Source organism: Furipterus horrens, unplaced genomic scaffold (assembly GCF_987537825.1).
Source record: "Furipterus horrens unplaced genomic scaffold, mFurHor1.1.pri manual_scaffold_6, whole genome shotgun sequence".
In the NCBI taxonomy this organism is placed as follows: Eukaryota; Metazoa; Chordata; class Mammalia; order Chiroptera; family Furipteridae; genus Furipterus; species Furipterus horrens.
This window is the reverse complement of record NW_028327176.1, coordinates 74,077,565-74,099,059: the sequence shown is the minus strand read 5'-3', so window position 1 is coordinate 74,099,059 and position 21,495 is coordinate 74,077,565. Positions and strand designations below refer to the sequence as shown.

Sequence of the window (21,495 nt, the reverse complement as noted above, 5' to 3'; positions counted from 1 at the left end):
AGCCAGCATTCATGGGAAGAGCTCTAACATCATCTGAAGGGGGCCTTTTCCACTGACCTTAAAGGCCAGGTAGACCAATTACAGCATGAGCTCCAGCAACAACTTCAGAACATTAAAAAACTGACTGAGCAAAAGGTTTTTCAAACCTTACAAGAGAACATACAATGGCTCAATCCTAAAAACTAGTTTGATGGACTGAATTTAAGAATTTGGGTAATGGAAGCTAGCAGATACATTCTGGTTATTATTATACTCTGTGAAGAGCAAGAAGCAGGTTTCATTGGCCTTACCACTATATCTCAGGTAGTAAACAAAAAAGGGGGAGATGTGGGAGACCAGTATGTATGGTACAGAGAGCTGTAGCCACTGTTTGGAGCCAGGACCAGGATATGGGCTGTAAGCCTTAACTGTCTGGCAAACATGCCCCACATACCATGCTGCCAGTCCCACACTCGGGGGCGGTTTACAAGTAGAATAGGAATGCAATGTACTCTTTGAAGCTGATGAAGCCTGCTTGCTCTGTGTAGCCCCAAATTCTTATCAGTAGAATGTGAAAACAAAATGTTTAAGTAAGAAGAGACATCTGGACTTCTATGATATGCCTTGGTGCCTCACAGTCTTGCTACCTAGCTCCCTATGCTGATTTATGCTTCCCTTTGTTCTTAATCCCAACCTTTTGGTGGAGGTCTGCATGCTTACCCCATGCATTTCTGCACATAGCAAACTCAATAAAAACCCTGACTGAGAAAAGAGTGATCAGTGATATATGAGAGACACTCACCCTTTTCTCTCCTCAGACAATTCGTTTTTGAGTCAATTCTTTCATCCGAGCTGAGGAAGCTGTGGGACAGGGAACCTCTCAGCCTACTGTGAAAAAAGGAAGGTGTTCAAACGCTGCTAGTAATGACAATGGCACTCAAAGTGCAAGTCTGGTGAAGGTGGGTGAAGACAACATTTTTGAGAACTTTTCTCTCAAAATCACATGCAGAAGTCACCTCCGGGACCTGTCACATGTAGGAATGGATGAAGGGCACAAGTAGAGGTTGGTAATTTAAGTATCATATCCAAGATTAGGCAATTAATTCTGCCTAGAGTCTGAAAGGGGGAGGGATGAATGGCAAGGACACTACAAAGACCCCTTCTGTCCCCTTAATGAGGGAGCATCAAAAGTTCTGTGTTTCAGAGAGGGACCCAGGGATGGGGGACAGGGTGCTGTCAGTCCACAGGTGCTGGGAATGGGACCAGACACTGTCTATCTTGGGGGCATAGATTCATATTTAAGAAATGATGCCACAGGTAGTGATTCTGAATATGTAGAAAAACTCCCATGATATCATTTCTTTTTCTTAATAAGATGTTTTTTCCTAAAGATAGTCATGACTGCATTTATTGCTAAGGTGCTTAGGATGGCATGGCATATAGGTTTGTTATGTATTTTCTTTTGCCAGTGTCTATAGGATTTCCTTGTCCAATTTTGCAATATAACCTGGTGCTGTCATTATGACTGTGGTTACACCCTTTGACATCCAAGGCTTCTACTTGGTGAGCTACCGGCAGCCATTAGGGAATCACCCCTAAATATGCCTCCGTCTGAACCTGACTGTGCCTATGACCAAGGTCAGCCCTAACTTCTCAACAATCCCACCCCCTTTTCTCCTCTTCTAGCAGGAACAATCCACTAGAGGGCACTCACGCTCTTCCCTGAGCTCATGGGGACCTTCGCCATCACCTGAGACAGACAGATGCAAGTGTTTTTACTGTCACAGCTCTCAGCCCTCGAAGCTCTAGATTCGCTCAGAGAGAAGCTCCTAGGACATACATCAGGGTCCCCAGTGGAGAACTCACATTGAATGATTTGGCAGCATGGAGTCATTACCCGGAACCAATCCCAGGATCCAAGTCAGCGTAGTGGCAGATGGTTCAGTGACACTGGGTATCACAGGATACGCACTCAGGCCCCAGAAATTTCTGCCCAAGGGATGGTCACAGGGACAGTGGTCATGAGCTTTGAAGGTCCTGTTACTTAGCATTTGTGCACGTGAACCTTGGCTGGGCTGCTGTGAAATATTTTAGACCGGGCCTTCCTCAGTGGGAGGTGGGTTGTCCTAGGTATTTCAAGAAACTTCTAGGGACTTCCGGCCAAGATGGAGGCCTTAAAGCAGTGGTTCTCATCCTGTGGGTCACGACCCCTTTGGGAGTCAAACAACCCTTTCACAGGGGTCACCTAAGACCATTGGAAAACTCATCTATATAATTATATATTGTTTTTGTGATTAATCACTATGCTTTAGTTTTGGTTGGGGGTCACCACAACATGAGGAACTGTACTAAAGGGTCGTGGCATTAGGAAGGTTGAGAACCACTGTCTTAAAGAGACACTGCATCTCCCTCCACAACTAAGAAGAAATACAACTACCTCAAAACTAGAGACAAACAGAAGTCCCAGAAAATTGAGCTGTATGGAAGACCAACAAACAAAGACATAAAGAAGAAATACTCCTCCAGACAGGTAGGAGGGGTGGAGCTGGCGTGGAAAGAACGCAGTGTGGTGGCGGCAACAGCGGCGGCAGCAGCAGGCCGTTTTAAAAAACATTTTAAAATGTCAAGACAGACACCTGGGGAGCACTGCCAGCACCAGACCAGACTGTACAGCTCACGGTTCCAATGCCGAGGACAATAAAGCCTTATTGCTTCTGACTTTACAGACCAGTGGGGTTTGGGGCAGAGGCAGAAACTGCCAGTCTCTCAGCAGAGTCTGCTTGTTTAAAGGGCCTCCATGGTCCTAGAATGTCCGCACACCCACCCACTCTGGGAACAATAGCCAGGGCAACAGCTAGAGAGGTGCTGGTCCCATACAGAAGTGGGAGAATGCCTGGAAAAGGGGTGAGTGCTGAGCAAGCGGCATTGTTCCCTCTCAGACCCATCCCCGCACACACAGCGCCACAACGTGGTGAAATGAATTGCCCTGTACAGACAAGTACCTAAGGCTTCGCCCCTTAAACGCAACAGGTGCAACAGCTCTACCTAAGACACAGAGGCGAACAAACACAGGAGCCTGTCAGGATGAGGAGACAGAGAAGTATGACCCCAAAAAAGGAATGGATCAAGGTTCCAGTGGGAGAATTAAGCGATGAGGAAAAAGCCAACCTAACAAATAAGGAGATAGCCAACCTAACATATGCAGAGTTCAAAACACTGGTAATAAAGATGGTCATAGACTTGACAGGTATGCTTAAATATGGCAAACACATAAGGGAAGAAGTGAAGGCTATGCTAAATTAAACGAAGGAAAATCCACACAAAACCAATGATGAAGAGAAGAAAACTGGGGTTCAAATCAATGATTTGGAATATAAGAAGGAAAACAACAGTCAACCAGTACGAAATGAGAAAACAATTGAAAAAAATGAGGAAAGGCTTAGGAACCTCTGGGACAACTTTAAACGTGCCAACATCCGAATCATGGGGGTGCCAGAAGGAGAAGAGGAAAAGCAAGAAATCAAAAGCGCTTGTGAAAAAATAATGAAAGAAAACTTCCCAAATTTTACCAAGGAAATAGACATACAAGTTCACGAAGCACAGAGAGTCCCAAAGAAGCTAGACCCAAAGAGGACCACACCAAGACACATCCTCATTAAAATGCCAAATGTAAGAATAAAGAGAGAATCTTAAAAGCAGCAAGAGAAAAGCAGAGAGTTACCTACAAAGGGTTGGCTATAAGACTATCAGCTGATTTCTCAAAAGAAACTCTGCAGACAAGAAGGGACTGGCAAGAAATATTCAAAGTAATGAAAAGAAAAAACCTACAACCACAATTACCCTATCCAGTGAAGCTGTCATTTAGAATAGAAGGCAGAGAAAGTGCTTCCAGGACAAAGTAAAACTGAAGGAGTTCATCAGATCCAAACCACTGTTATATGACATGTTAAAGAGACCTGTTTGGGAGAAAGAGGATCAAAACTATGAACATTAAAATGAAAACTGTATTACAACAACCAACAACACAGGCTAGGGAATTGAAACAAAGGCAAACTAAGTAGGCAACGAGAGTGGAAAAAGAATTATAGGTATGGGGATCATTTTGGGGGGAGGTCAGCAGGGAGGGGGAGGGGAGAAAGGGAGGAAGATGGTACAGGAATTAAGGAGCATAGTAGGAGGGAGTGGAGTAGACAGGAAGATGTTGAGAAGAACTATATGCACAACCAATGGGCATGGACTAAGCGGGGGTGGAGGACAACTAGAGGGAAGAGGGTCACTGGGTGGAGGGGAACAAAGGGAAAAGAAATTGGGACAACTGTAACAGCATAATCAATAAAACATATTTAAAAAAATAAACACGATTAGTCCTCCCCTCATGACCACTAGCAACAATATGGTTTATTTCTACCCTAGCCAAAACCAACCGAGCTCCTTTCAACCTAACAGGAGAGTTTGATCTAGTCTTTGGCTTCAATGTAGAGTATGCAGGGAGCCCTTTTGCCTTAGTTTTCCTAGCAGGATATGCCAATATCATCATAATAAATGCTCAAACAAGAATTCTGTTTCAAGGAGCCTACAACCACTTAACCACCCCAGAACTGTATATACTCAGCTTCACAACAAAAACTTTATTACTCACCATCTCCTTCCCATGGATCCACGCTTCATACCCCCAATTCCAATACAACCAACTCATACACCTATTATGAAAAAACTTCCTAGCATTGTTCATATAATACATCACAATACCAATTATTACTGTCGGCATTCCCCCCATGACATAAGAACTGTGTCTGATAAAAGCGTTACTTTGATAGAGGAAACCATAGAGGATAAAGCCCTCTTATTTCTAGAATTATAGGAATCAACCCTAACCTTAAAAATCCAAAAATCTTTCTCCTACACCAAATTCTAATTAAGGTCAGCTAACTAAGTTATCAGGCCCATACCCCAAAACTGTTGCTTTATATCCTTCCCATACTAATAAACCCCATTATTTTCTCTATCATTGTATCAACCATCATTCTAGGAACTATTATTGTAATAATAAGCTCACGCTGCTTAATAGTCTGATTCGGTTTTGAAATAAATATACTAGCCATTATCCCGATCTTAATAAAGACTTACAACCCTCAGTCTATAGAAGCATCCACTAAATATTTCCTTACCAAAGACACCACATCAACACTACTACTATTGGCTGTAACCATTAACTTATTATATATGGGACAAGGAAAAACCACAAAAACACTAAATACCCTAGCCTCAATTATTATAACCTTAGCATTAGCTAAGGTTTGGCTCAGTGGATTGAGCATCGGCCTCCGAGCTAAGTGTCGCTGGTTCGATCTTCCAGTCAGGGCACATCAGAGAAGGAAAACTCTGATTCCAAAAAACCTCCGCTGCCTTGCGGCATACCTCTTCAGGGGAAAGGCTAAGGGAGTAAACCCCGACAGAAAATCCGGAGCCGGAGTCCCTAAGGCGGTTTGACGTTGTAGTCAACACCGGCAACTCCTGCGGCGCACCTGAAGCCAAGCTGTATTGACTCCGTCTTTCCCTTGGATCCTTCAGCTGCGAAGAGAGGGGGGGTCTGCTGCATGGGCAACAGCAGACCCTCCATATCACCCTGCCCAGGCTCTGTAGCTTCAGCTTCACTGGAGAGGACACTCCAGCGTCATCACAAGATGTCGATTCAACACGGGAGGAGACAGACACCGTGTCACGACCGAGTCGGACTGCACAGCCATTCTCGGCGGTGCAGATAGACTCTTAAGAAGCTACACCATCGTCTCTCGAGACGGACGGCTGCCAACGAGCATTAGCTATAAAACTTGGACTCTCCTCATTCCACTTCTGAGTACTGGACATTGCCCAAGGCATCTCTTTATCATCAGGGCTAATCCTGTTAACATGACAAAAACTTGCTCCACTATCAGTACTATACAACATATCACCTGACATCAACCTAAATCTACTGCTTACTATATCACTAGCATCAATTATATTAGGAGGTTGAGGCGGCCTCAATCAAACTCAGCTTCACAAAATAAAGGCCTACTCATCCATTGCCCACATGCGCTGAATGATTGCTGTCATTACTTATAACCCAACTATAACCACCCTCAACCTCCTAATTTATATCCTATTAATATCTACCATATTCTTAGTACTTATTAATAACACAACTACAACCCTCTCCCTAAGCACATATATGAAACAAAGCACCACTAATTACTATTAACACCTTAACAATTCTACTATCATTAGGAGGTCTCCCCCCACTAACCAGTTTTATGCCAAAATGAATAATTATTCAAGAACTGACAAAAAATGATACCATTATAACACCCCTTCTAATAGTCATAGACACCCTACTCAACCTATATTTCTATATATGCCTAATGTACGCTACAGCATTAACAATATTCCCTACAATAAACAACACCAAGATTAAATGACATCTCAAGAACACAAAAAAAGTAGCTTATCTACCACCCCTAGCTATTACCTCAGTCATAATCCTACCATTAACCCCCATCATAACCACATTAAACTAGGAATTTAGGTTAACCTAGAGCAAGAGCCTTCAAAGCTCTAAGCAAGTGATATACACTTAACTCCTGGCTTAAGGACTGCAAGACTATATCCTACATCAATTTAATGCAAATCAAATACTTTCATTAAGCTAAGCTCTTACTAGATTGATGGGCTTCAAACCCATGAAACTTTAGTTAACAGCTAAAAACCTTAATCAACTGGCTTCAATCTACTTCTCCTGACGTATAGAAAAAAAAAAGAAAGGTAGGAAAAGCCCCAGCAGGACTGAAGTTGCTTCTTTGAATTTGAAATTCAACATGTATTATATCTCAGGGCTTGGTCAAAAGAGGGCTCGATCTCTGTCTTTAGATTTACAGTCTAATGCTTACTCAGCCATTTTACCTATGTTCATAACCTGGTGATTATTCTCAGCAAACCACAAAGATATCGGCACCCTTTACTTATTATTTGGGGCCTGAGCAGGCATAGTGGGCACCACCCTTAGTCTCATTATCCATGCTGAATTAGGTCAGCCTGGAGCCCTAAAGGCAACGATCAAATTTACAATGTAGTTGCAACCGCACATGACTTTGTAATAATTTTTTTCATAGTTATACCTATTATAATTGGGGGTTTTGGTAATTGATTAGTGTCCCTAATAATTGGAACCCCAGACATACCATTCCCACAAATAAACAATATAAACTTCTGACTGATGCCTCCTTCTTTTTTATTATTAATAGCCTCTTCTACAGTTGAGGCTGGAGTAGGTAGGCACCGGTTGAACTGTTTATCCCCCTTTAGCAGGCAACCTGGCCCGCGCCGGAGCTTCTGGAGACCTAGCATTTTTTCCCTTACATTTAGCAGGGGTACTGTCAATCTTAGGGGCTATTAATTTTATTACCATAATTATTTACGTAAAGCCACCTGCCCTTTCTCAATATCAGACACCCCTCTTCATCTGACCCATTATAATTACAGCTGTTCTACTACTCCTATCTCTTCCTGTTCTAGCTGCTGGCATTACAATACTATTAACAGGCCGAAATCTAAATACGTACTACCTCCTTTGATCCTGCCAGAGTGGGGGAACCCTATCCTGTATCAACATCTATTCTGATTCTTTGGTCACCTGGAAGTCTATATCCTAATCCTACCTGGTTTCGGAATAATCTTGCATATTGTTATTTATTACTCGGGTAAAAAAAAGCCTTTCGGGTATATAGGAATAGTTTGAGCCATGATATCAATTAGATTTCTAGGCTTTATCATCTGAGTCAACCATATGTTCATAGTAGGTATAGACATAGACACATGAGCTTACTTCACATCCACCACTATAATCATCGCTCTTCCAATGGGAGTAAAACCCTTCAGCTGATTAGCTACTCTGCACGGAGGTAACATTAAATGATCCCAAGCCATACTGTGGGCTCTCAGTTTTATTTTCCTTTTTACAGTAGGGGTTTAACTGGTATCATCCTGGCCAATTCATCATTACATATTGTTCTTCATGACACCTACTATGTAGTAGCACATTACCACTATGTCTTATCAATAGAGGCTGTATTTGCCATTATGGGCGGGTTTGTCCATTGAGTGCCCCTATTCTCAGGCTATATATTAAATACAACCTTGGCTAAAATTCAGTTTCTAGTAATATTTGTAGGTGTACACAATCTTCTTCCAACAACACTTCTTAAGCTTATCTCGTATGCCTCACCGTTACTCTGATTACCCAGATGCTTATACTACTTGAAACACTGTTTCATCCATGGGCTCTTTTATCTCACTGACAGCTGTCATGCTAATAATCTTTATAATTTGAGAGGCATCTACAGCCAAATTAGAAGTCTTAATAGTAGAATTAGCAACTACTAATCTTAAATGACTTCACAGATGCCCCCCTCCCTACCACACATTTGAAGAACCCACATATGTAAACCCCAAATAAGAAAGGACGAAATCGCACCCTCTTAAATTGGTTTCAAGCCAACATCATAGCCATTATGTCTTTCTCTACTAGTGAGATATTAGTAAAATTTACATAACTTTGTCAAAGTTAAATTATATGTGAAACTCCTATATATCTTGATGGCATACCCCTTTCAACTAGGATTTCAAGATGCAACTTCACCTATTATAGAAGAGCTATTAAATTTTCATGGTCATACACTAATAATTGTCTTTTTATAAGCTCACTAGTATTATATATTATCTCAATTATATTAACAACTAGCTTAACTCATACAAGCACAATAGATGCACAAGAAGTAGAAACATTTGAACAACCATCCGGCTCTTATTTTAATCACAATTGTGCTCCCTTCCCTATGAATTATATATATAATAGATGAAATTAATAACCCACTAAAAACTGTCAAAACCATGGGTCATCAATGATACTGGAGCTATGAATATACTGATTATGAAGACCTAAACTTCGACTCATATATGATCCCGAGAACAGAACTAAAACCAGGGAACTCCGCCTGTTCAAAGTAGACAACCAAGTGGCCCTACTCATAGAAATAACAATCCAATTATTGGTGTCCTCCGAAGACGTCCTCCGCTCTTGGGCAGTTCCATCTTTAGGCCTAAAAACCAATGCTGTTCCCAGCCATCTAAATCAAACAGCCCTCCTGTCTACTGGCCCAGGATTATAATAAGGTCAATGCTCTAAAATTTGCGGGTCTAATCACAGCTTCACACCTATCATCCTTGAGATAGTCCCACTAAACTACTGTGAAAAATGATCAGCCTCAATACAAAGCTTATTAAGAAGCTAGTAGTGTTAACCTTTTAAGTTAAAGATAGAGAGATCAAACTCCCCTTAATGATATACCACAATTAGATACATCAGCATGAGCCCTGACAATCATATCAATTCTTCTTACCTTATTCATTATTATACAATTAAAAATCTCTAGTCATCTCTACCACCCAGCCCCCAAACCAATAGCCACTAAACTGTCTAAGTCCCTAATTACCCAATAAACTAAATGAATAAAAATTTATTCACCTCTTTCATTACCCCTATGATAATGACTACCTATTGTCATTTTAATCATTATATTCCCTACTATCTTATTTTCATCAACTAATTGACTAATTTGCAATTGCCTAGTAACCATTCATCAATGACTAATTTGACTAACATCCAAACAAATGCTTTCTATTCATAATTGAAAAGGACAAACTTGAGCCCTTATGCTAATATCCCTAATTCTATTTATTGGCTCAACAAATCTCCTAGGTCTCTTATCATACTTCTTTACCCATACCACTCAGCTATCAACAAATCTTGGCATAGCTATTCCATTATGAGCGGGCACATTAATTCTCGGCTTTCTACATAAAACTAAAACCTCATTCACCCATTTTCTACCTCAAGGCCCTCTCTTGCCTTTAATTCCTATATTAATTATTATTGAGACAATCAGTTTATTTATTCAACCAACAGCCCTAGCAGTGCAACTAACTGCTAATATCACTGCCAGCCACCTGTTAATTCACCTTACTGGGGGAACTGCTCTAGCCTTAATAAATATTAACACAACCATTGCTCTTATTACATTTATCATTCTCGTACTATTAACAATTCTCGAATTTGCTGTAGCCCTTATTCAGGCGTATGTCTTCACACTCCTAGTAAGCCTATAGCTACATGACAATGCTTAATGACCCACCAAACTCATGCTTACTATATAGTAAATCCAAGTCCATGACCACTGACAGGAGCGTTATCTGCCCTCTAACATCTGGTCTGGTAATATGATTTCACTTCAACTCCTCATTTCTACTACTTCTAGGTCTAACCACCAATATTCTAACTATATATCAATGATAACGGGATATTTACTGAGAAAGTACCTTCCAAGGACATCATACACCATTTGTCCAAAAAGGCTTGCGCTACAGAATAATCTTATTTATCATTTCAGAAGTATTATTCTTCTCTAGGTTTTTCTGAGCCTTTTATCGCTCAAGCCTAGCTCCTACCCTGGAGGAGCTAGGTGGATATTGGCCCCCTGCAGGAATTATTCCACTAAATCTCTTAGATATTCCCCTACTAAATACATCCATTCTGCTAGACTCAGGGATGTCTATTACCTGAGCTCACCACAGTTTAATGGAAGGTAACCGTAAAAACATACTCCAAGCCTTATCTATCACCATCTTTCTCGGCCTGTACTTTACACTTCTTCAAGCATCAGAATATTATGAAACATCCTTCATGATCTCAGATGGAGTCTATGGACCCACATTCTTCATAGCCACAGGATTTCACAGCTTACACATAATTATTGGCTCTACTTTCCTCATCATATGTCTTCTATGCCAACTAAAATTCTGCTTTACGTCCAATCATCACTTTGGTTTCAAATCCACTGCTTGATATTGACATTTTGTCGATGTTGTCTGACTTTTCTTATACATATCAATCTATTGATGAGACTCATATTCTTTTAGTATTAGTAAGTACAACTGACTTCCAATCAATTAGTTTTGGTAAAGTCCAAAAAAGAATAATTAATATAGCATTAACACTCTTAACCAATTCACCACTAGCATCTTTACTAGTAATTATTGCATTTTGACTCCCCCAGATAAATACATATACAGAGAAAACAAGCCTCTATGAATGCAGCTTCGACCCTACAGGAGCAGCACACCTCCCCTTAGCTATAAAATTTTTTCTAATCGCCATTACCTTTCTACTATTTGACCTAGAAATTTCACTCCTCTTACTCCTCCCATGAGCACCCCAGATTTCCAATCTAAACAGTATGCTCCCAGTATCCTTACTGCTCCTTTCCTTACTAGCAATTAGCCTAATCTATGAATGACCAAATAATGGTTTAGAATCATTTGAATAATGATAATTAGTTTAAGAAAAATAAGTGATTTTGACTCACTAGATTATGTCAATATTCATAATTATCAAATGACACTGACATATATAAATACATTCCTAGCATTCACAATCTCTCTTACAGGCCTATTAATATATCAATCCCATGTAATTCCTCTCTTATGCTTAGAAGGAATAATATTATCATTGTTTGTAATAATAACCATTTCTACTCTAAACATAAAGATAACCTTAGCCAACATACTGCCAATTATCCTCTTACTATTCACAGCATGCGAAGCAGCACTAGGTTTATCATTATTAGTAACATCACCAAACGCCTATTGCATAGACTGCATCCAAAACCTAAATCTGCTCCAATGTTAAAAATTATTATACCCACTATTATACTTATTCCCCTCACATGATTATGAAAAGACAAACTAATCTGAATTAACATGACAATTCACAATCTAATTATTAACCTACTATGTCTTCCTCTTATTAATCAATTCAGTGACAACAATCTCAATATTTTCTCAACATTCCCCTCTGACTCACTATCCACCCCCCTCTTAATATTGACAATATGACTACTCCCACTGATGATTATTGCAAGTAAATTCCACATGTCCGAAGAATCACCCACCTGAAAAAAACTATACATTACAATGGTAGTAATGTTACAAACTTTCCTAATTATAACACTTACAGTTATAGAACTAATTCTTTTTATATTTTATTTGAAGCTACACTAGTACCAACTCTTAATCCTCCTCACTCGCTGAGGCACACAGACAGAATTGTGAGCCTCAGGATACTACTTCTTATTCTATACTTTAGTAGGATCTCTCCCAGTGTTAATTGCATTAACCCATCTTCAAAATATTACAGGCTCACTAAAACTTACTGAACGAATACTGAACTAAACCTATACTAGCTTCATGAGGTAATAGTATATTATAATTAGCATGCATAATGGCATTTATAGTAAAAATACCCTTATATGGCCTACACCTCTGACTGCTGAAAGCCCATGTAGAAGCCCCCATTGCAGGATCCATGGTCTTGGCTGCCATGTACTAAAACTTGGGGGCTATGGCATACTATGAATTACAATTTTATTAGATCCACTGACAGAATTTATAGCTTACCCCTTCAAAATAGTATCCTTATGGGGAATAATTATAACTAGCTAAATTTGCTTACACCAAACTGACCTTAAATCTCTTATCGCATAATCCTCAGTGAGCCGCATAGCACTTGTTATCATAGCTATCCTAATTCCAACCCCATGAAGATACATAAAGCGACAGCACTAATAATCACCCATGGCCTAACATCTTCAATACTGTTTTGTTTAGCAAATTCAGACTACAAAGGAATCCACAGCCGAACAATAATCCTAGCTCAAGGACTAAAAACAATTTTACTCCTCATAGCCACTGAGGACTTATAGCAAAGATGATCAACCTGGCCCTCCCTCCTACCATTAATCTAGTTTGAGAACTTTTTGTAATTATATCATCATTCTCATGGTCAAATCTATCTATCCTAAAAGGACTTAATATTATCACCACAGTACTATATTCACTCTACATATGAATCACTACCCAACGAGGCAAACACATCTATCACATTAATAATATTAAACCCTCTTGCACACGAGAAAATACCCTAACTGCTATACATATATTACCACTACTCTTACTAACCATTAACCCTAAAATTATTATAGGTGCTATGTACTGTAAATATAGTTTAATAAAAACATTAGACTGTGAATCCAATAATAGAAAATAAAACTTCTTATTTACTGAAAAAGTCTGCAAGAACTGCTAACTCATGCCCCCACACTTAAAAATGTGGCTTTTTCAAGCTTTTAAAGGATAGTAGTTATCCATTGGTCTTAGGAACCAAAAAAAAAGTGCATCTCCAAATAAAAGTAATAAATCTACTCTATAGTTCAACACTTATATCATTAACCACCCTAATTATGTCTATTATAATAACTCTTATAAATAACCAGAGTCACCTGAATTATTCCTAGTATGTAAAAACCATAATCTCCTACTTCTTCTTAATCAGCCTAATTCCTACCATCTCATTTATCCACTCTGACCAAGAAAAAATAACTTCAAACTGACATTGAATAACTATTCAAACAATAAAATGATCTATAAGCTTTAAATTTGATTTCTTCTCAATATTATTTATACCAGTAGCCTTATTTGTAACTTGATCTATCATAGAATTTTCTATGCGATATATGCACTCAGATCCTAACATTAACCGATTGTTTAAATATCTCTTAATATTTTTAATTACTATACTAATTTTAGTCACAGCAAATAACCTCTTCCAACTTTTCATCAGCTGAGAAGGTGTTGAAATCATGTCATTCTTACTGATCAGCTGATGATACATACGACCCAACAGAGGCCAATGCAGCAGCCCTACAAGCTACTTTATAGAATTGCATTGGAGACGTCAGATTTATCCTATTAATAGCCTGGTTCCTAACTAATTCTAACATATGAGAATGCCAACAAATCTTCCTACTTCATCCAGGCAACATCAATATTCCACTTGTCGGCCTACTACTAGCCGCTACAGGAAGTAAGCCCAATTCGGACTACACCCCTGACTCCCATCAGCCATAGAGGGGCCTACGCCACTCTCTGCCTTACTCCACTCTAGCACAATAGTCGTTGCAGGAGCTTTCCTATTAATTCGATTCCACCCCTTAATAGAAAACAACACCTTAATCCAAACAATAACCCTATGTCTAAGTGCTATAACAACCCTCTTCACAGCTGTCTATGCACTCACCCAAAATGACATATATATATTAAAAAAAACAAAACAAAAAATGTTGCATTCTCCACCTCAAGTCAATTAGGACTTATAATAGTAAACATTGGCATCAACCAACCATACCTAGCATTCCTCCATATCTGCACACATGCATTCTTCAAAACTATACTATTCATATGCTCCGGATCCGTCATTCACAGCCTTAGTGATGAACAAGATATCAGAAAAATAGGCGGCCTATTTAAAGCAATACCTACCACAACCACAATCCTAATTACTGGAAGCCTAGCCCTAACAGGCATGCCATTTTTAATAGGCTTATACTCAAAAGACCTAATCATCGAAGCCACTAACACGTCGTATACTAACACCTGAACCATACTAATAATTCTAATCACCACCTCCCTAACTGTCATATACAGCACCCGAATCATCCTTTTCATACTACTAGAACAACCACGTTTCCCTGCTCTAACCCCGATTAATAAGAATACTCCTTATTACTCAGCCCCATTAAACATCTTATGCAAGGCAGCGTTTTTGCCGGCTTCCTAATCTCCAATAACATTACTCCAATAATCACCTCCCCAGCTACCCATGCTCCACTATCTAAAATTTATAGCCCTAATCTATTAAGATACATCATGGACCTCGAACTAAGCCTTATAACTCGAAACCTCAAACTCAAATATTCTACACACCCCTTCAAGTTCTCTAGCCTTCTTTGATATTTTCCATCTGTTATTCACCGACACCCTCCCTTACTAAATTTAACAGCAAGTCAAAAATTAGCTTCACTTCTACTAGATAACATTTGACTAGAAAATGTACTCCACAAAACAATCTCCCAATTCCAACTAAAATCTTCTACATTCACCACAAACCAAAAAGGTTTAGTTAAATTATATTTCCTCTCTTTCTTAATCACACTAACTCTTGTCCTATTTATTAATTTCCACATGTAATTTCCATAATCACTACAACAGCAACCAATAAAGTTCAGCCAGTAAATGCGACCAACCAAGTTCCATAACTATATAAACCAGCAGCCCCCATAGCCTCCTTATTAAAACCTCCAGAACCTCCCATATCATACATAACTCAATCACCCAACCCATCAAACTTGACAACAACATCCAACTCTAAATTTTTTACAACATTAAAAACCAATGCAAATTCTATAAATATCCTAGTCATAAAAGCCCTTAAAACAGTGTTATTGGAAATCAACACCTCCGGATACTGCTCAATAGCCATTGTAGTAGTATATCCAAATACTGCTAACATTCCCCCTAAATAAATTAAAAACACTATTAACCCCAAAAACGGACCACCAAAACTCACAACAATTCCACATCCAATACTCCCACCCACAATCAAACCAAGTCCCCTACAGATTGGAGAACGTTTTGAAGAAACTCCCACAAACTAATTACAAACATAGTACTTAAAGTGAACGCAATATATATTATCATTATTCTTACATGGACCTGCCCATGACTAATGGCATGAAAAATCATCGTTGTACTTCAACTAAAAGAACAATAATGACCAACCTGCGGAAAACCCACCCACTACTAAAAATTATCAACACCTCGTTTGTAGACCTGCCAGCCCCAGCAAGCCTATTCTCATGATGAAACTTTGATTCTCTTTTAGGAGTTTGCTTAGGTGTACAAATTTTAACAGGATTATTTCTAGCTATACATTATACATCGGATACGGCCAGCACATTCAACTCTGTAACACACATCTGCCGAGACGTAAACTATGGCTGAACTACTCGATATCTCCATGTCAATGGGACCTCAATATTCTCCATCTGCCTATACCTACACGTAGGCCGAGAAATATACTATGGCTCATACACATACTCAGAAACATGAAAAATAGGCATTCTCCTTTTATTCGCTACCATAGCAACTGCATTCATAGGCTACATCTTACCATGAGGCCAAATATCTCTAAGGGGCAACAGTTATTGCAAACCTCCTATCATCCATCCCCTATATCAGAACAGACCTAGTCCAATGAATCTGAGGGGACTTCTCTGTAGACAAAGATACCCTCACCCAATTCTTCACCTTCCACTTTCTCTTCCCCTTTATTATCTCAGCCCTAGTAATAGTCCATCTTCTATTTCGTTGTGAGACTGAGTCCGATAACCCAACTGACATTCCATCAGACTGAGACATAATTCCCTTCCACCCTTATTATACGATTAAAGACACTAGGCTTCCTATTCATACTAACGTTCCTCTCAACTCTAGTCTTATTTTCACCAGACCTCCTAGGAGACCCAGACAACTACATACCTGCAAGCCCACCAAACACCCCACCACATATTACACCAGAATGGTATTTCCTCTTTGCCTACACAATCCTACGCTATATCCCAAATAAATTAGGGGACGTGCTGGCCCTTATGCTCACTCTCCTAGTTCTAGCCATTATCCCCTTGCTACACACTTCTAAACTATGAAGTATAATATTCTGCTCACTTAGCCAATGTATATTTTGATTATTGATCACAAACCTACTAACATCAACCTGAATCGGAGGCCAACTAGTAGGACACCCATTTATTATTATTGGACAAATAGCATCAATCATATACTTCCTCATAATCCTAATCCTCATGCCTCTCACAGCCCTGATAGAAAACCACCTCCTAAAGTGAAGAGTCCATGTGGTATATCTATTATACTGGTCTTGAAAACTAGAGTAGGAATAAACTTTCCCTATAGACTTTAAGGAATGAGCTCAGACCCCACCAACAATACCCAAACTGAAATTCTACTTTAAACTATTCCTTGCATAATCCAATACCCACCTTCAATCCCCTGAGTGCATGCATACTATGTATAATCAACATTAACTACTTGTACACACGAATATTCTTGTCAAATATGTACTTATTAATTATACTATAATACATAAATTTAATAATAATGCATACAGCATTGTATTACACTAATCCATACCAACACAACTATCCACCAAGGACTATTGGTCTCTTAATCTACTTACCTCCATGAAACCAGACACCCACCCAATGCAGACACCTCCTCTGACATGGCCCATTTAACTGGGGGGTTTCTAGCGAGCTCCTACATAAATGGCATCTGGTTCTTGCTTCAGGGCCATAAACCTAACAATTGCTCATATGTTTCCCTTGAATAAGACATCACGATGGATTAGTGACTAATCAGCCCATGCTGCAGCAAAACCGAACTGTCATACCTTAGGTACTTTATTTTGGGGGGGATGCTTGGACTCAGCTATGGCAGTGGAGGCCCTAGAGTGAGAGCATTAGCCTAAGCTGGACTTTAAATGAACCTTAAATCCCTACCATAATGGTAAGAAAGGACATATCATCAATGATTGAAAGACATAACAGGAAATAGGCTTAGACCAACTCCCTCCTGAATATCATTGAGTTGCTGTAAAGTTAATGGTCCAGGACATGATAACTTCATACTACCCACCGCCCAGCACACACTCGTATGCGCGCTCAGCAAGTACATAGCCTTGCTAAGTCAACAAACCTCCTCATTAAACCTCTATGCTGAGTATTTATACATCCTGTAAAACCCCCAAAACAGAATACAAAACAAATCAAAGTTTAACCATACAAAATACACCACACATACCTATTAAATGATCTAATCAGCCCAGCAGATGGCATAAGAAAAGGTCTGAACCACTGGCTAAATATAGTCTAGTCCATATCAGAAAATCAATGTTAAGAAAAATAAACTACACCAGAATAGGGATGCTATATTGCATAGTACCAATATCCCACATTCGGCTTTTATTTCTCCAAAGATAGTCAATGGGAAAGATGTTGAGGAAGAAAGTTATTTAGAGACACAGGACAATCATAACTCAGGAGAGGCAAGAAATTGTTGTGAAACATCTGTCAAGCAGGACTCTGATTCATCAGTTTCAGACAAACAGCAACGAACCATCATCTTCACCAACTCGCAAAGTCCTGCAGTGAGTGTGATCACTATTAGCAGTGGAACTGATGGGGAAGAGACAACATGAAGACATTCTCTCAGAGAATGTCAATGTCACCTAGATTGTGAAGCTTGCCAGAGCACCCTGAATATTGGTCAGATGTGTTCACTAAGTAGTCCCGATAGTACTCTGAGCACCGGCTGCTCAGGGCAGTCCAGCCCATCCTCTTGCAAGAGACCTAACAGTGTGTCAGATGAAGAGCAGGGAACTGGTTGTGGTACCATGCATGGTTCTCCGATATCAGACTCTTCGGGACATGATGGTCCACTTGCAGAGAGCAGTTTTGTAGAGGATACCCATGAACCACAGAACTGGGAACCTCTGCCAACACAGAAACCAAACCAGCTGTCTGCACTGTTGTGGCGCCTCAATGGGACTACAAAATGGATTAATTGTTGAAGAGCATTTGGCAAACACAGATTCTATATGCCAGCCATTAACAAAAGGATGATATGCTCCTGGAAGATTAAAACAGCCGTTCACGGTGGGTATCGTCAGCAGAAATTGACATCAGCGTTCCAGTGGCAGCAATTGAATTTCAATCAGGTTCAACACTTCGGATCTGGGCATCTGGAGTGGATGGAAATTGTGGACAGTGGAGACAGTGTGCTTATATGCCTACTAGTGTTACCAGTAATCCATTCACTCTTCCCGTGGAAGTCCCAACCACACAGCTGGGCATGCACATCTGGCAGGAAGCACTCACCTCAGAGGACAGCCCACTCTGCCTCCTTACCATCACCAGCTGCCCCCAGCAGTGCTGTACCAGTGGCCCACCTTTAGCTTTTCCATGTACCTTAAGACAGCATCCAAGGTATCATATCTCACATCCAGGTGGCACAGTTCACCAGGTCCCAACAGGCAAATATCCCCATCTGTTACCATCCCCAACCATTCATCAGACTCAGTACAAGCCAATCTTCCCACCACATTCTTACATTGCAGCAGCATCTGCGTATACTTGATTTCTATTGAGTCCAACAAAACTCAGCCCATATCCATATATGCGAAAGCTCAAAAGGAGTATATTGAGGAAGCTCAATAATAGAAATGTTTGATTAAAAATAAAAATATGTTATTTAATAAATATTAGCCGTGGCACAAGAAAATTATTTTTGAATTATGTAGAAGTGGGTACAATTTACACAATGTTGTGCTTTAAAAAAATCATTTTTAATGTGTTTTGCATATTGGGAATAACTTGCCTTTGGTCATGTTATCTTCTTATGTAGTAACTCTAGACAGGTGAATTGTGGAAGCAGAAGTCCAGTTTTGCTCCTGCTATTTTTTATAAAATTATTTTCTAACTAGTGCAAGACACGTTCACATTTGGGAAGCCAAATTGTGTACAGACTTAGAGCAACAGATACACATAGGTCAGAAGTTAAACATACAAGTGAATTGTATGATCTGTGTCTTAGTATACAAGGTCTTCCAGAGAAAGTCCAACCATTGTTAATATACCGAGAACGGTTTGTGCGACACCTTTATTATTTCATGATTATAACATCACTTGAAAGACATTTTACATTTTACTTAAAGTTTTTTTTAATTGATTTTAGAGAGAGGAAGGGAGTGAGAGAGAGAAACATGGATTGCTGTTGCACTTAGTGATGCACTCATTGGTTATTCTTGTATATATTCAAGGGATAGGACCTGCAACCTTGGTGTGTTGGAATGACATTCTAACCAACTGAGCTACTGGCCAGGGCCTCCTTGAAGTTTCACCTGGCTTACAGAATTGGCCAGTTTCCCAATTCTAAATGCTATTTTTCAGGGAAAAATGCCAGCATTGGCATGGCTTTAAAGCTGAGGTATGTCTTTGGTGCCAGAGGGCTGCTTTTAGGTGACTGAAGGTCCTTTTCCTGCATTTGCCAGAGTCTCTGCTCTACTAGATTTCCGATTGCCATGTTCATTGGCTTTTTTATGTTATCATTCAGTCCATCAGGTACATATTGCCTCTGTGCTCACTATTCATAATTGCCAAGCACTTGCTTCTCCACACTGGCCTGGCCAGTGCACTTCAATCTTCCAGGAGGTTTCAGTCCTTTGCATCTCAGCTAAAAATGTCAGCATGATGACAGCAGTTGCGTGCTGTGGTCACTGCCACCACAGCATATTTCAACTGGCCATTGGCAATAAACATATATCATTGATATTCATATATCATTGATATATCATTGATATACACAGGTATCCCCCATATAACATGGTACATCTATAACATGCTTTTGCTCTAACACGATATGACTGTAGAAGATATCTAAGAATTGCTGGTAGAAGAAACTGATGAAGCAATTTTGGTGAAAAGGACATCTGGAATGTGCCAAGATAACTTAGGGGGTGATAGCACTGATGAAAACGAAGATGTTAAACAGTTTACTCTAAAAAGCATAAAGAAAGGCCTAGACTTAGCCAAACAGTTAGAGCTGTATTTTTTAAATGAAGATCCTTGCACTGAAAGGAGCACAAAAGTTAAGAGAGAACTTCAGAAGTGCTTAGCACCATATAACAAAATTTATAAAGATCTCTCAGCTAAAAGCAAGCCATCTAAAATAACAGATTTTTTGCAAAAGTAGAGCATAGAAATCAAGATAATGCTGAAGAAAGTTCAGAGGATGAGGATATCTTGTCAAAAAGAAAACACATTCAGTTAATGGAGCTTCATGGTGATGATGAAGAAAACATTACTTAATTCTTACTAATATGTAATACTTTTGATGAAAATGCTTTAATAAAGGTATTTCTCTTAATTATAAAAATAGTATGTTTTTTAAATTTTTGGAAATTCACCCCCCCCTTTTTGTACTAGGTCTTTGTTTCATATAACATGGATTCACATCACACAGCTTTTGTTAGGAACCTAACAACTGTGTTATACAGGGTTTACCTGCATATATATATCATTGGTGTTAGATTTCTAACACTCAAAATTGTAAAACTTGTGTTGTTTTTAAACACAGCTGATGTAACAAAAAAAAAATAGAAATGTTCAAGGGAAACAAAAGACGCTAAAATATTTAAGAAATGTTAAATACATAAGGCATATAGTAACCTCTTCCACATGAAGAACTGTTCTTTGTCTTGAAATAGCATCATACCTAAGTTCTCAAGATATTAAAAAACAGAACTCTCAAAACAGTCATAATATTACCACCCTAAAACCATTAATATAATATTTTATGTCATATATTTCTCCATTTAGTGCAGATATATTTAACATAATTGCTATTATATAGTATTTGCAATTATCAGTTCCCCTCTTTTAATTTTAATTAATTATT

General features: G+C 39.2%; 1 pseudogene; it reads left to right on the top strand.

The window, feature by feature from the left end:
• The first annotated feature begins 1,500 nt into the window (after positions 1 to 1,500).
• Positions 1,501 to 19,269, top strand: LOC150006522 (homeodomain-interacting protein kinase 3 pseudogene; annotated as a pseudogene).
• The last annotated feature ends 2,226 nt before the right edge of the window (positions 19,270 to 21,495 follow it).